At 34.5% G+C, this 16,362-nt stretch overlaps 1 long non-coding RNA gene across 1 annotated transcript in view; it reads right to left on the bottom strand.

The window, feature by feature from the left end:
* LOC144457026 (uncharacterized) overlaps positions 1–3,790 on the bottom strand; it is a 128,623-nt gene extending 124,833 nt beyond the window's left edge. Inside the window, exon 1 of the long non-coding RNA XR_013486309.1 lies at positions 3,710–3,790. This is a non-coding gene — a long non-coding RNA (uncharacterized LOC144457026). The remainder of the gene's footprint in view (positions 1–3,709) is intronic.
* Positions 3,791–16,362: the final 12,572 nt, after the last annotated feature.

Genomic DNA, 16,362 nt, shown 5'->3' on the forward strand with positions numbered 1-16,362 from the left:
AGAAATAACATTTAGTTCTTTTCTTCTGTCTTTCCCTATGTGAATCAGCTCTCTGCCCCAACCTCACTTTCTAGATCTTGGCTTTTAGGAAGTTCTTATTTCTTTCTTGTAAAAAGAGTATTTCACTTTTTAAAAAAGTATACTGACTTTTCTTCAAAGGAACGCAGAAGTCTCTACATGTTTTTCTTGGTTATGAAACTAGTTCATGCTGGCTAAGTAATTGAGACAGATGGTCCCTGAAATAGTGCTCTGCACACATTGGAAGCTCAATAAATATTTGCTGATGATAATGATGAGATAAAGAAATCATAAAATCTTACATAGATAGCAAAGTCAGAAGAGTATTTCTCTCATCTGTTCAAGGGAGAAGACAGAGTTCAATTAATTATCTCTATTTTAGAGGACATTGGGGAGAACACACATAAAAATTTTAATATCGTAGAATGATATGACTAGTCTCACTTATTGAGATTCAGAACCTCAGTCTTCATGTAGAATCTTTCAAAACATTTGAGATGGCTTCCAGATTTGGGGCCCTAAATAATTCATGGTCTATTTAGTGTGTATTATATTTAATACTGGGAAGGACCTCAAAATGTAACAACTCAGTCTCTTCTCATAATACTTACTCTACTATTTTTAAACCTATCCATGCAGGGAAGACTGCTATTTATAAACTTCAAAGAATAGAAAAAAAATTTTAATGCTAAATCAGAAGTCAGATCTTAAAGAATTATATAATTTTAGGACTAGAAAGGAATTTGTAGATGATGATATGCAAAAGTTTCATTAACAGAAGAGAAACTGAACCCCAAAATATGTAAATAAATGATACTCTCATAGCCATACAGTTAGGGTAGTGGCAGGTATGAGACTGAAGCCCTGGTCTTTTTTGCTAATTTAATCACATTTGAATGATGTTTTAGAGCCAATGGTTCTTAAACATTTTTGTTCTCAGTACCTCTTAAACTCTTAAAAATTATTGAGGATATCTCCAAAGAGCTTTTGTTTATGTAGATTATATATTGATATTTGGCATATTATAAATAAAAATATCTTACTATTATGATGAAAAGAGTTTTCATACCTTTGATCTCCTAAAAAGGTTTTGAGGATCCTTAGGAGTCCATAAATGATACTTTGAGAGCTATAGCTCTAGACCAGTGGTGTCAAACTTAATAGAAATGTGGGTCACTAAATTGCTCATAAGGATCCATGTGGACTGTGTATTAACTTAGTTTAAAAATGCAATATTATCTATGTTTTATTGTATTTTTATTCACTTTTATAATTTTCTAATTACATTTTAATCTGATTTAGGACTCACTTGGAAGGATTATAGGCCACCTGTTTGATACCTTTGCTTTAGACTTTACTCAATGGTGTACCTGATTTCAAGTGAGGAAGTTTTGTCAGTACTCTGACAAATAATTTGTGAGATCCTTATGTTCCCTGGACCTCTGTTTCTTCTTCTATAAAATAAGGCTAAAAATAACTTAACTGCCCATCATGCAGACCTGTTGTAAGACCCATAAGAGCTTTGGAAATGTTTATGTGCCCTATAAATGACAGTTACTACTCTGAGGAAGGTGCTGCATATTTCTAATTCATTCTAACTATAAGAAAGAATACTGAGTAGCTTAACACAGGTAAGTACTTGACATAAGAATAAGGATCTTTAACTGTGTGTACGCTAATTCTAGGCCACTTCCCTGCCTCCTATTCTCTAAGAAACTTCCAAGATTATTATTTAAAATTTATGTTACAGAACCTCATCTGAGCCCTAACTGCTGCTAGGCAATCCTACTAATATCCCTTATCAACCCACTCTCCTTAATATCTCTTCCAATCTTTTTATCCCTCATCAAACCTCCCATGATTCCTCTTTCCCCCCAATTCTTTCAGCTGAGAACCTTGACTCATATTTTACAGGAAAAAATTGAGGCCAATCACTATGAACTCCTTCTTTTCCCCTCTTCTTCACCTCCTGTCACATTCAGATGTCTTCTGCCACTTTCTCTTCCTTCACCTCTGTCTCACATGATGGAGTGGCCTTACTTCTTATGTACTTGTTCAAGTAATCCCCTTCCTGCCCATCTTCAACACATTGACTTACCTGTTGTCCCTATTCTTTCACTAATTTTCAATCTCTCCCTGTCTACTGGTTAATTTCCTATTGCCTATAAACATGATAATGCCATCCCCATCCTGAAAAAAAACCCTCACTTGATCATTCCATCCCTTATAACTCTCTTTCTTTATTTATTCTAAACTCTTAGACAAGTCCATCTATAGTAGGTGCTTCCAGTTTCCCTCATCTCAATCTTACAGTCTAGCTTCTAACCTTTTCATTGCAACAAAATGGTTCTCTCCAAAGTTAGAGATCATCTCTTAGGCCAAATACAATGGCCTTTTCTCAGTTCTCATTCTCCTTGACCTCTCTAGAGGCTCTGACACTGCTGATCGCTCCTCCTTGACATTTTCTTCTCTTGAAGTCTCTCTCTCTCTCTCTCTCTCTCTCTCTCTCTCTCTCTCTCTCTCTCTCTCTCTCTCTCTCTCTCTCTTCCCTTCTCTTCTCTTCCTTCTCTTCTCTTCTCTTCTCTTCTCTTCTCTTCTCTTCTCTTCTCTTCTCTTCTCTTCTCTTCTCTTCTCTTCTCTTCTCTTCTCTTCTCTTCTCTTCTCTTCTCTTCCTACCTATCTGACCACACCTTTTATGTCTCCTTTGCTGAGTCCTCTTCCAGATTACTTTATCTAACCACAGATGTCCCACAGGGTTCTATCCTGTGCCCTTTTCTCTTCTCTCTATTCTACTTCACTTACTGATCTCATCAATAGATTTAATTACCGTCTTTATGATGATGATTCTTAAATCTACTTATCCTACCCCCAAATCTCTAATCTTTCATCTCCAACTGTCTCTCAGAAATCTCAAAATATATTTCCAATAAATATCTTAAACTCAATGTGTCCAAAATATAATTCATTATCTTTCCCCCAAAGCTCTCCCTTCCTATCATTGTAGAGGGCAATACCATTCCCCCAGTCCTTTAGGCTTGCAGCCTAGAATTCAACCTCAATTCCTCACTAACTCTCCATATCCTTCATATCCATACTGTTACCAAGGCCTATTGCTTTCGCCTTTTCAGAATCTCTCAGATATGCTCCTCTTTTCCTCTGAAATTGTCATATCTGTTGCAGGCTCTCATCACCTCACACCTTGATCATTCCAACAGTCTGCAGGTAGGTCTGCCTTCCTCAAGTCCCTCCCCACTTCAATATATCCTCCATTCAGCCACTGGAGTGATTTGCTTAAAGACTAAAAATGAAAATAAGGGAAATGCTCACTACTCAAACATTAATAGGGAGCTAGCTAGCTGTAGTATTGAGGTTAATGCAGGAAAAATACAAACACAACAATAGAGGTTTTAAGGAAAAAACAGTTAAAAATACAACCTTTTCAACTTTATGAGGGAAATCCTGTTACATATGAAAGTAAATGAAAGTTAGAGAGCAATAGAAATTACGAGCAAAACAATTTGATGGAAAACCCCACCACATGAGAATTTTCCATGTTCCAAACCCTAGACTTGAGAGGACATCAGTTCTTGATTTGACAGGAAGGACATCAGTTCTTTTTACTAGGAAAAAAATGTCTAAACCTGATTTCTAAAGAGGAAGAAAGAATTCAGTCAGTAGTTTCCAGTATTACCTGAAATCTGAGCCTATTCTCTTTCCATTTTCTGGCTCTCCAGGATCTGGGCATAAGTTCGATGCTGTTTTAATACCTCCCTCATTTACTGCAAAACAGAAAGAGGAAACAAAAGAAAACGTACAAGATTAGGAAATCAAGAGAGACAACAGTTTAGAAATTCATAGGGGGGAACTACTTCTATACTTTATTAGAACAAGGCAATACAATATGAATTGAATCTATTCATTAGATTTCATTATTATAGCTTACACAATTACGTTTTTCCTAGTGATAACCAATAAAGCAAAAAGAAAAAAAGAATCTTAGTTTATGTTTTCTAAATTGTTTCTATTTTGATAAGGCCAATTGAATCATGGTACAGATGGCCATGTGAGCAGATTATACTTTGTAAAATCTTTACCAAATGGAAAAATCACTTGAACCGTCTTTTTCAAGTACAAATTCAGTTTGCATTTAACAGTGGCAACAAAGAGGAATGTCATCACCACCTTGTTTGAAACTTTAAAATGAGCTACACTACCTTTATCATTGCGAGGTAAGCTGCACAAGATAATAATGAGCATAAAGTACAGCATTTAAGTTCTTATGATTTATTTTATTCAGTATAGCACCAAAGCAAATCATCTGATTTGTCAATGTAAGTGATAAAGCAATGATTCAAATTAACATGAGAATTACATGAATTATGAGGTAAAGGTGGAAATGCAGAGCACAAGAGATCACAGAGATGGTATAGAATAGTAGAAAGATCCCTGGGTTTGGAGCCATATTACATGTAGTCTATTCTGGCCTTTGCCACTAGGTAACTGTATGATTTTGAGAAAAGGCATCAAACATCTCTGGGTTTCAATTTCCTTACCTGTAGAAAAACAAACAAAAAACAAACCAAAGAAATCAAGGAGTATGATCTCTATTGCCCCTTCCAGCTCTGAATTTCAGCCATAGGTTGCCTATGTGGGAGTTCTCTCCCCTGACTGTAACTCACTTTTTCTTCATACCCATGCATTTCAGCCTTACTCTTCCTAAAGCCCTACCCTGTACTCCCTTACCTTTCCATTGTGCTCTCTGTAAGCTTATTCTATTTTTTTGAATTGTCCTTAATATTAGATCTTTTCTTCTCACAGTCCTTCTAGCTTCTAGCAATAATGTATAGCTAAGTATCCCTAAAAAACACTGTATCTCTGAACACCCTCTACAGTACTGGATATACTCTTACTCATCACCACCTCCCAACACTCATAATCTCTCTCTCTCTCTCTCTCTCTCTCTCTCTCTCTCTCTCTCTCTCTCTCTCTCTCTCTCTCCCTCTCTCTTTCTCCCTCCCCCCCAATAGACATTATCTGCTAAACCCCAGGTCAATACTTGGCTTTTCTCAAGGAGTTCATTGCCTGTCTTATGATCTTCCTTTCCACCCCAATCCATACTTATTCTTGAACTTACGGACTTAAATTTACTTGTTGATATTCCCTCAATGATCTTTACTTCATAACTCCTCTGATCTATATTATCTTTGGCTCATCTATACACAGAGACCTCATCACCCACAAGTGCTCACCTTCACAATCCATAACTCTGAAATCCCTCTAATTGGCCAAACTTCCTTTCCTTCCAATTCTCTCTCTATCTTACCCCTCCTAAAGGTATGTATCCTTAGCCTTTGTACAACCTCCAGGCCCTCCAGACTTCCTTGTTTTTCTAAGCCATCACCTTTCTATTGATCACCACTTTCCATTTTAAAAAATTTTGACTCTGTAGAATGATGCTTCCTTTTACTTCTAACTTGCCCTGTCAATTTCTCAAAGCTCATTCTTTTCCATGCCCCCAATTCTCCAGTACATGCCTTAAGTTCTCTAGTGCTACTGAACAGGGTTGGTGGTTTCCTTTGTTCTTGAAGAGGACAAATGACATCAGGAAGGTGATGTCTTGACTGGCAAGTGATTAGATTTAAGTGAGGCAGGGCTGTGCAAAGTCACTAGCCTCATTCTCTCCTCCAGAGCCATCTAGGTCTAGTGGCAAGATGTAAATGTGGATGACTAGAGATGAAGTAGGAGACCTTGGTCTTTTTAAGCTAAGGTCTTTCCCAGGATTCAGTTTGTCTGAAGCAACATCCATTCAGTGATTAAAGGTAGCTAAGAAATGAAACAAAAAAATGGCCTCTTTTACCTAGTCAAAAAAAAAATTAATCTGGAAGGGTTTATTGCCAAAACAGAAACAATTGCTGTTTCCACTCACTCTGAGCCATTAAAGCCAAAGCAAAGAACAAGTGAGGCTTGGGCTGGGACCTATTGTTGGCCAATCAGTGAAAGTCAGAGTGATTTGCGTTTAAGTCATGCTCAAATAGCTTCATTTGAATCCCAATGAGTTTTTATCAAAGCCTGGTTTTCCAATGCTGTATTTCAAGAAATCATAAATGAAACTACATGGGGTAAAAAAAGTTAATCATCACATTTTTTAAAATGATAGTATAAACAGGTAGGGAAGAGAAAAAAAAATCTAGCCCATAATCCCCAATACATCTTGAAAGGTTTCAACAATCAAAATTTATATTCCTTTAGGCAGAGCACCCAGAGGTAAGGGTATGATTCCCTATGTTAATGAAGGGAAGAAGGGAGAGTGGGGAAAGAGGGAAGGGAGGAAGGAAGGAAAAAGGAAAGAAGGAAGGAGAGTAGGAAAGAAGCAAGGAAGGAAGGAAGGAAGGAAGGAAGGAGCAGCATTGACTAACTGGAACTGACCAGTTGGTTCCCTGTGAATACTATTCATTGTTGGAGTGAATCATACAACTATGATGACTGAGTCTACTACAAAGTTATTTTATCTAATCCCAACTGGGTATTCACTGCTGCCAATCCTTTTACATTCCTTGATTCACTTCATGTAATATGATACATAGCACCTCTTCTCTTCTCAAATCATCCCTACCACCACTTCTACCTCCTTCTTAGTAGAGAACTTGCCTCATGCTTCCTCGCCAAAAAATAATGAGCAAACAGATCTTTTTCCCAGTTCTATACTTTGAATCATCTTGCAGTCATTTCTTCTTTTCTATTCCTTTATTGTGGCCTTATAAAATTAAGCATCCCTTGCCTTTGCCAATGGCAATACAATTTGTGTCCCAGAAGTCCATGATCTCTATCTTTTTCAAGAACTTGCCTTTTCAGTCATCCTCTTTATTTTGCAAATTAAAACTTTCCTAGACATTACAAAACCTTCCTGCTCCATGCTCTCCTGTCTCATCCTTAACTTACCCTTAATTGACTCTACTGTCCCTTTAGGGTCTTTAATTAGTTGAAAAGTGAGTTGAGTCTTGAAAAGAGCTAGGGTTTCCTAACCAAATTTATTTCCTAGGAATAAAATAGCTCTCTACCTCCACTGTTTCTGCTTTCTCCTCTTCCATATACTTCTCAACCCCACATAATCTGGATTCTGCCCCCATTTGGTTGAGAACTGCTCTCTACAAGGTCATAACTGTTCTCATATTAATAAATGCAGAGAGCTTTTCTCAAATTGTCTCTTCTTGACTTGTCTTTAGCATTTAACATGGCTGACTAGCACCTCTTTTGGAGTATTGGTTCTTCCCTGAATTTTCAGGACATTTATTTCCCCTTCTGACTGAACAAGTCATGCTTTTCTGCATCCTTTCAAAGATCATCATCCTGAAATACCCTAGGACTGCGTGTTATACCCTTTCCTTATCTTTCTCTCACTCTGCTGATGATTAGTCATATGATTCTAAAATCTATCCTCATTTATTGCTTTAGATTGAGTCCCACATTTTCAATGGCCTGCCATACATTTCTATCTCAATGTCCCATAGATATCTCAAGTTGAACATGTCTAAAATATAAGTTATCTTTCATCTAAAACCCACTTTCCCCCTACCTTCACTATTTCTGTAAAGAACACAGCCATCCTTCCAGTCACCCAGGTTGATAACCCCTATAGGTGCCATTTTTTGATCTTTACTATTACTTATTTGTTGAATATTCAATCCATTCCCAAATCTTGTTTATTCTCCCACCACAGTATCTCTCTCATCATATTTTTCTCTCCACACTAACCATAATTACCCTAGTACAGGACCTCATCCACCTCTTGCTTAGAAAATTGAAAGACTCCTAATTGTTTCCCCTACTTCAAGTATCTCCTTTCTCCCATCTACCCCTTACATAGCTGTCCACTCATTATTCTTAAAGCACAAGTCTGAAGATATCATTTCCTTGCTCAAAAAGTTTTAGTGGTATTAAATTCCTTTAGAAATAAATACAAACTACCATGTTTAAAAACTGTTTTCCCTGTTTGACTCCAATCTATCTTTATATTCTGTTTTTATATCATTGCCCCGCCTTCCAGCCAAACTTGCCTACTTGTTTTTACTCATAAATGATATTCCTTCTCACACTTTAATGTCTTGGCATAGATTTTTCTCATACTTTGAACATTTTCTCTCCTCGTCTCTTCTTTCTGGAACCTTTAGCTCCCTTCAAAGCTCACTTACTTCAAAAGGACTTTTCTGCTTTCTTAATTGTTAGAATCCCCTGAATCTAATTGCTTTGTATTTATTCTGTATAGAGCTTGTATTTACTTATATGTGAACAAAGCACATTCCTCCAGTACAATGCTATCTCATTTGAGGATAGGGACTGCCTCATTTGTGTTTTTGTGTACTCAGTGTCTAGCATGATTCCTGGCACATGACAGATATTTCTAAATGCATAGTAAATGAATGATAGAATTTCTATGTCTGAAAATGCACCCCATCTCAATATTTTACCTTGTTTCTAGTATGTACTAATGCCCCATTGAACAACATGACCTTAATTAATTCTCCCTTCTAGGCTAGCTACAATCCTGATTCTATCACTACTACTGTTTGAAACTATTATTTCAGGTATCTCAATGACAATCTTATTGTCAAATCTAATGTATTTTTCTCTGTTATATTTCTTGACCTATATGTTGAGTTCAGCACTGCTGTATTTGCTAACTCATTTGCTAACTCATCTGTTCTTTCCATTATTGTTGTTTTCATTGATATTAGCTTTCTTTTATTACCTCTTCCCACACTGTGATTACTCCACAAGACTCAGTTCTTGACCTTCTACTCTTTATCTCACAGAAAGGTCATTCATTTTCTTAAATTGAATGATCATCTCTATGCTAATGTACTTCCCCAAAATCACTGTCTTCATCCCTCTTTGCATAGCCCCAAACTGCCTATTGAATATTACCACTGGGTGTTCCTCCATCATTTCAAATTTCAACATATCTGAAACTGAAATTATTATTACAAGTATCTGGCACCGAGTATTTAATAAATGCTCTGTCTGTCTGTCCATCTATCTTCCTTTTGTATTTCTTCCTCTCTTTCCCTCTCTTTCTTTTCTCTTCTCCTTCCTTCTTTCCTTCCATCCTTCTATCTTTCCTTCCTTTCTTGTTTTTATGGTTCTGAGATTCTGACACTCTAATATATGATCTTCCTCTAAGATTGAGGTTCTTAACCTTTCCTGGGTCATGGGTCCTTTTGGCAGTCTTATGGATGCCTTCTCAGAATGTTATTAAATGCATAAAAATGTTAACAAGCATTATAATAGAAATAAAATACAGATGGCTAGCAAGGAACCCAATCAGATTGAAATATAGCTATCAGAATGTAAAAAGAAAAGAAATGAAAACAAAACAGACCTCAGGGTAAGAACCTCTACTTTAACACTAACCTTTCTGAAACCCTGCCATCATCTTGTTCTTTTCTCTCAAAACTTTCCAAAACCCCCAGTTTAGAATTTGAGAATCACAGAATCTAAGAGCTCAAAGATTCCTTGTTGGTTATTGTAGGTGAGGAAAATGAAGCCCAGAAAATTGAAATGTCTGCCCAATATCACATAGATAGTGAGTGGCAGAGGCAGGATGGGAAGTTAGTACTTCTGATTCAAGTTCAACACACTACTGAAATTTCACTATGACTACTCCCTATTTATTAAGTTATATTTCCTCATTTTTTCTTTCAAGGTCTACCATAATTTTGTCTTATATGATCATAGACTTATATATTTAAAAATGGAAAGAACTTTAGAGGCCATTTAGTGCTACTTTTTTTTTTTAAAATAAATGAGGAAATTGAGTCTGATAACCCAAGTGACTTGTTTAGGGTCATACAGATAATATTTGTCTAAAGTAGGATTTGAACATAGGCCATTAAAGATTATTCTTTCTAATTTCCAAAATGTTCTGGTTCACTCTAGGTAGATAAATTCATTTTTGCTTTTTTCTTGCATATGCCTCATTCAACCTGACCTTTATTCATTTTCCCTTACCCACTTGACATAATGTTCTTCATATTTTCTGCCCACATGCTATATTACTCTACATATCAGGCAAAGCCAAGTTCAAGTGCCACTTCTTCCATAAATATTTACCAGAGTAATGAAGTGCTTTCTAATCTACTTCTCAATTCTTACAGCACTATGATTTAAAGTGTATTTAGAACTTTGTTAGTAAGCAATTTCAAGTGATTTGTTGAAATAATCTTATATTGTTGAATAATTCTTTTGTGTTTTGTCTTACTGTCATTCTCTCCCTAAGTAGATTATAAGCCTCTTGAAGGCAGGAGACATCTATTTATCTATCTGTGTATCTAGATATATGTGTATGTATGCATATGTGTGTATACATACACATGTGTGCATATCTATATATAAATATATGTGTTCATATTTGTGTGTGTCCCCAAAACTGCATAGATAATGATTAACACCTAGAAGATATATGTGGTGAATGACTGAAATAGGTATGCATGGGGGGAAGATGGGAGCAGAGGGGGAAAACATAGTCTTGTAACCTAGACATACTTCATGATGCATTGAAAGTATTATCCAGTATTCTTTTTTTAATAAAATTTTAATTCTTTTTGATAACTTTTGTTTTTATATTATCTAAATTTACTAAGATATATCCCTTACCTTGCCTGACCCTAGAAAGTCATCCTTTGTCTTCAGTATTTTAAAAGAATTTTGGAGTACCTTAGCAACTCTTATGACAATTTCCTTTCCACTCAGTGTTGTAAGTTAAGAAAAAGTACCATTTTTTTCTAAACACCAGCCACAATACAAAACATGTTATAATTAATAATCTCATTTAATCTGTGGCTGTTTGATATTATAAGATACTTATACTAGAAAACATGGATGATTCTTTTTGTTTATATCATCATACTTTGAATCTTTTTGTTTTCTGATATCTCAAAGGATCCTAGGATCAATCCTCTTCACCTCATTACTAGATTATTGCAGTAGCTTTCTGGTTGGTTTCCCCTACTCATGTTTCTTTCTCCTCTAATCCATCTTCTACTCAGTTGTCAAAGTGCTTTCTGAAAGCACAGGTCTGACGATGTCATCTTTCAACTCAGTAAATCCATTGGCTTCCTATTCTGTCTAGTATCAAATGTAAAATGTGACATTTGACAATGAAAGCCCTCCATGACTTGACCCCTTTCTATCTTTCTAGTACTTTTTTTCCCCATATGACTGTTTTTCACATACTCTGAAATCTACCTAGAAGGGTCTACTTGCTGCTCCTCATGTACAATATACCGTTATCTGACTCTGTGCCTTTGGATTCTGGCTACATTAATGTATTGAAAGATATCATGTAATCACCAGAGTTTATATAAGAGAAGCATTTAATTAGATTTTCTATTCATAAATTTCATTGCTTACTAGGATTTAGAAATTATCTCTATCAAATAGTACATTTATGAAAGAATAAAGTCTACACTAATTGCATGATAATGGTAACAGTAATGTGTTAAGTTTTGCTTGAAAATCACATCAGTTCAATTTTTCATGTATTTGTTTTAATGCCAATCAATAATAGGAAAACCTAATTGTGACTAAATTCTGTTGAGTTGACTATATCTAACTCCTATCAAAGCGGCCACTCATCAATCAATTGTTCCAAATGTTTTTACATGTTTAAGATTTTCAAGTCTAACTGAAATGTCAGAAAATTTTGTCATAATAATATTTGAAGTAAATTAAAAATTAATTGATTTGACACTATATTTATCCTAAATGTGCTTCAGTATGAAGGGAATCAGTTGCTAGAAAAATTAGTGAGAACTTTTTCAACACATGCAAGAAAAGAATGTAGCTAAAGTACTTCCTAACTGCATATCTTGAAATGTCCTAATTACATAGTTATCAACATGATTTAACAGAATGATTTTGAAATTGCATAAAAATGACCATGATGAGTAAAAGACATGGCTGGTGAAAGAGGAAAGGAGTTATAAACTATTAATAACAATTGTTATATGTGACAATTCCATTGTCTATTTCATAAATGTTATGAAACTCCATTTTGTCATTGTATATTAAATTGAATATTATCTTTTAAACTTTCTTTTTAACATATATACATATATTGTGAGGATAATTTTTTTTCTAAAATTAGTTTTAAAATGTCTTCCCTTGGAAGAAGTTCCCTCCTATTTCTGAAATTTTGGGACATACATAATGTCCCAAAGTAATTCAGTTATTGGTACAAGTAGCATCTCCTATATAAGACCTTTTCTGACCCACACTCTCCACATCCTGTGCTCAGTTTTCTTTCTCCACCCTGTTCCTCACCTTGAAGCTGCTTTTCATAACCTATTTATTTTTACATCTGCATGTGTATTCTTACCCTTCCCCTCCCCAACCCCACCCCAGGAGAATATAAGTTCCTTTTTTTTTTTTTTGACTTCTTTGTATTGTCAGTTCCTAGCCAATGCCTTACACATAGTTGGTACCAAATGTATATTTGCTGAATTGAATTTGATTATTTTTATAGGAAAATTAATTGACCCTATTTAAATGACTTATAAACTAAAAATGAAGATTTTTCGCTTTTTTTCCTACATGGAAAGTGTCCATTAATTTAAAAGGTTTCTCTGGAAATAGATAATTCTTAAGTTAAGAACTTGAAAAGTGTAGATGGAAATGGAGTCAAAAATATACCTTTCTAAGTAAGGTCACCACACACCTATTCCTAAGTCAAGAACCTGATGATAAAACTACAGACTTGTCAGAAGGGGAGCTCAAGTCACATTTTACTTCTTTTTAAATAGCAATGACTCATCTCAGACTCATCCTCCTCCAATTCAGTAAATGTAATTCACATTTCTTTTTTTAAAATTTTCAGTGATTCACATATTTAGTATTTGCCATGCATGTTATAGAACAATTAATAGAGTTATATTGAAATACACATACAGTTCAAAACACACACAACACAGATAGCACAGACTTCACTCTTGCACTAGAGAAAGTAACAAAAAGAAGTACACTCACAGATAGAAAACTTGTTGCTGTTGTCTTTCCCTGGAAACAATTTAAATCCTCTAGATTTAAAATCTATGGCCTTTTTCACTAGTTAAGAAAACAAACAAAAACATGTATCAGGAAATACATTCTAAACGATGAAATTCAAGTTAACAAATTTTGTTAGCATGGAAGTATGCAAGTTAAAGAGACTGCTTTCAAAAATCTGGCATAGCCCACCATGGGAAAAGTAGCAAAATAATGACCTTTAAAGAAAAAAAAGTATTCTAACAGGGTTGTGAATATGATGTGGATGAAAACAAGTTCCCATGTAGAAATAATTTGTTTGGCACTATGCTGGGTATTGTATGTGAGAGCAAATAATGGCAAATGTGATTTTAATTTAAGACTATAATCTGTCCAAATTAGTGGAATCAAAATAAACAGAAAAATACATGATGGGATTTTTATGCAGCTATTTTTTGGGAAAATATCAAAACCAACCCCCCCCCAAAAAAAAAGAGCCAGGGATGATTTTCAATATTCATTTCTTTCATTATTCGATTTAAGATTTACTTTACATAATGACAATACTGTCAATGGCAAGAATCATCTGACATTTGTATCTTTAATTATCTTCTTGATGATGCTTTATAGATTTATAGGCAATCATTTCTATTGACAGAGAGGCATGAGCTATAGTATTTCTAAGAGCAAACAGAAATAATCTATTTTTCATCCAGAAGTTATTCTACCTGAACACACCAACCCAGTGATTGACATGTTTCTATTTTTGCTTTAAGTGTTTTATTAAAAATAAAACTCAAAACAGTTAAAGAGAAATAATAACCTGTATGGGTTAAGAAAAACTAGATGTAAATGCTTTTCCATATCGATTGTTTACATGCAAATTGTATTCATTACAAATTAGTAGTCTATTGAGATCAGGTAATTTGGCAGTTACCTTGGTTCTGCTTTTGGAAATATGCTTCTTTCTAATATTCTTAAATTGATTTTGGCCTTTTTTTCTAATTAAATACATTAAGGAGAATTTGATGCATTTCAAACAGGAGGGACAGATAAATAATTGTGATGTTATATCATTTAAATTATATTTCTAAAAGTCAATAACAATTAGCAGAACCAGGCAACTTTGCGCTATTCAAAGAACGGTGCTATTTGGTGGAAAGAACACTGTACTGACCATTAGAAGATGTGAGTTTTGAGTTCCAGTTTGAGTTCTTCTACACACTACAAATATGTAAACCTTAGAAAAGTCATCTCCTGCAACTCAATTCTCTATTGCATATATAAAATGAGATAGTTTTGTCATTAATTGAGTGACTTCAGAGGCCACCACTCTTAAAAACCTGAGAATCTTATGTACATTCAGCTTACTGGTTAGAAAGCAGTTTACTGGGTAGAATATCTCCAAAGTGCCCCTCCCCAAGTGAGAGCTTATCATCAAATTGTTTGCAATGTGCTTAACCATATTAATTTTACTTTAGAAGTTGTGGCACTATATTTTTTATAGCAATTCAACTTTTTCAGAACATGTTTTGTAAATTGTCGTACAATCCCTCTAGGAGATAATGGACATATGGAAAGTCTCCCCATTCCTCCTCTTCATAATGGATTATGACTTTTAAATAACAACTCTCAGAAATGTATAGCAGCTTTAACACATATTTGAAATTCTTAAGGAAGGACTAGAAAAAACTGGAAGGAATGCAAGCATAAGGAAGAAAGTAGAACAGCAAAAAAGAAAATTCTGTAAGATAGTAACCCGACAGCCATGAAGAAGATTTTTTTCAAAGAAATGATGTCTTTATCTAAGATATAAATGAGCAGAGAATCTTTGTGGATGTATATGCACAGGTATATTTGTGTACAACGGGGTAAAAATGGAACTAGGGTTATATCAGCACAGATTGTTATCATGGATCATGGGAGTATAAACTGGGCAATATGCAATAATTTTGTTTGTTGTTCATCACTGCTTCAGAGAGTAGCCTATTTTTGGTCTTTTCCTACTGAATGTGCAAGTATTATTTAGGATAGAAACATTAAATTTTTGGAGGTCTGAATACATCTAAATCAAAATTCTCATGATTAAGTGGTAAAAAACAAATGTGACATTATAACTTCAAGGACTATTTCAGAATTGGAGTTCAAATGCAGGAAAACAACAACATTTTTCAAAAAACCAAAAGTGTAATTGAAAAAAAACTACCAAAAATCAAACAGCTTATGAAGCAAAAAATTACTTTGAGCTATGAAACTAAAAAAAAAAAAGATGTGAAAAATATATATGGGAAAAGAGTATGTACCAATCAGAAGGAATGACCTATTTATTATATATGCATGTGAGTTCATATGATATGTTAAATCCTGAGGAAACAGTAGTGAAATACCATTAGCAATCATAGTTTTTTATAAAGTTTCTTGTAAAACTGGATCAGATGTCAAAATTCTAATTCATCATAACATTCTCTTATACCCCATATTTAAAAGGGTATAGTTGATTAGTAGAACTAAAAATGATTTTTGTAAGCTCCTTGAAAGTAGGGACTTTCTTTGCCTTTGTATCACTAACACCAGGCACAGGGCCTGACATATGAAAGATAGGCACTTAATAAATGTCCATGTCCACTTTATTCATTACATAATAGATTATGTAATGTATGAATAAGAATAGAATAATTGTGATAAAATTGTATATTGTTTTAAAATAATTTCTGATGTTTTGCTAAAATTTGGGATATTGTATTATGTGAAAACTCGAAATAATGAAACATTTGATTCTTAGGCCAATTAAATAAAGGGATTTTCTGTTTGTAAAATCTTTTTATTATATTTCAAATTGACACCAGCAAGGAGCTAAGAAAATGAAAATGAATGATTAAGATGATACATATGCCCATTTCTTTTCATACGTGAATATTGCCTCCAAACACTTTTGCTAGCCTGTACTTTCTCTATTTAAGGATTTTGGTAAGTATTGTAGAAATAAAGGTTATGTATGTTCCTTGTTACTTTCTTTCCTCTTCTCTTTCTGTCTCAGCCACAAAAGTTCAACAAGGTAATGTGTTTTATTTTCCCCCCAATTTTTTCTGTTACAAGAATAGTTTGCTTTTTAACTTCAAGACAGAAGTACTGCTTGAGAAAAATGATGTTTTTGAAAGAGCAGCTGCATATAAATAATAAGCCAGAAGGATATAGCAGAAAGAATGTCAAATTTTGAATCAGTAGCTCAGGCTAACACCTAGCTGTAATTCTACCTAGCTTTAATACTTACTAGCTGTTTGAAGATAGACAAATCTTTTTGAGATCTACGATGGAGGGAGGGGGTAA

Source organism: Phascolarctos cinereus, unplaced genomic scaffold (genome assembly GCF_003287225.1).
Source record: "Phascolarctos cinereus isolate Bilbo 61053 unplaced genomic scaffold, phaCin_HiC Scaffold_4;HRSCAF=312, whole genome shotgun sequence".
Taxonomy (NCBI): Eukaryota; Metazoa; Chordata; class Mammalia; order Diprotodontia; family Phascolarctidae; genus Phascolarctos; species Phascolarctos cinereus.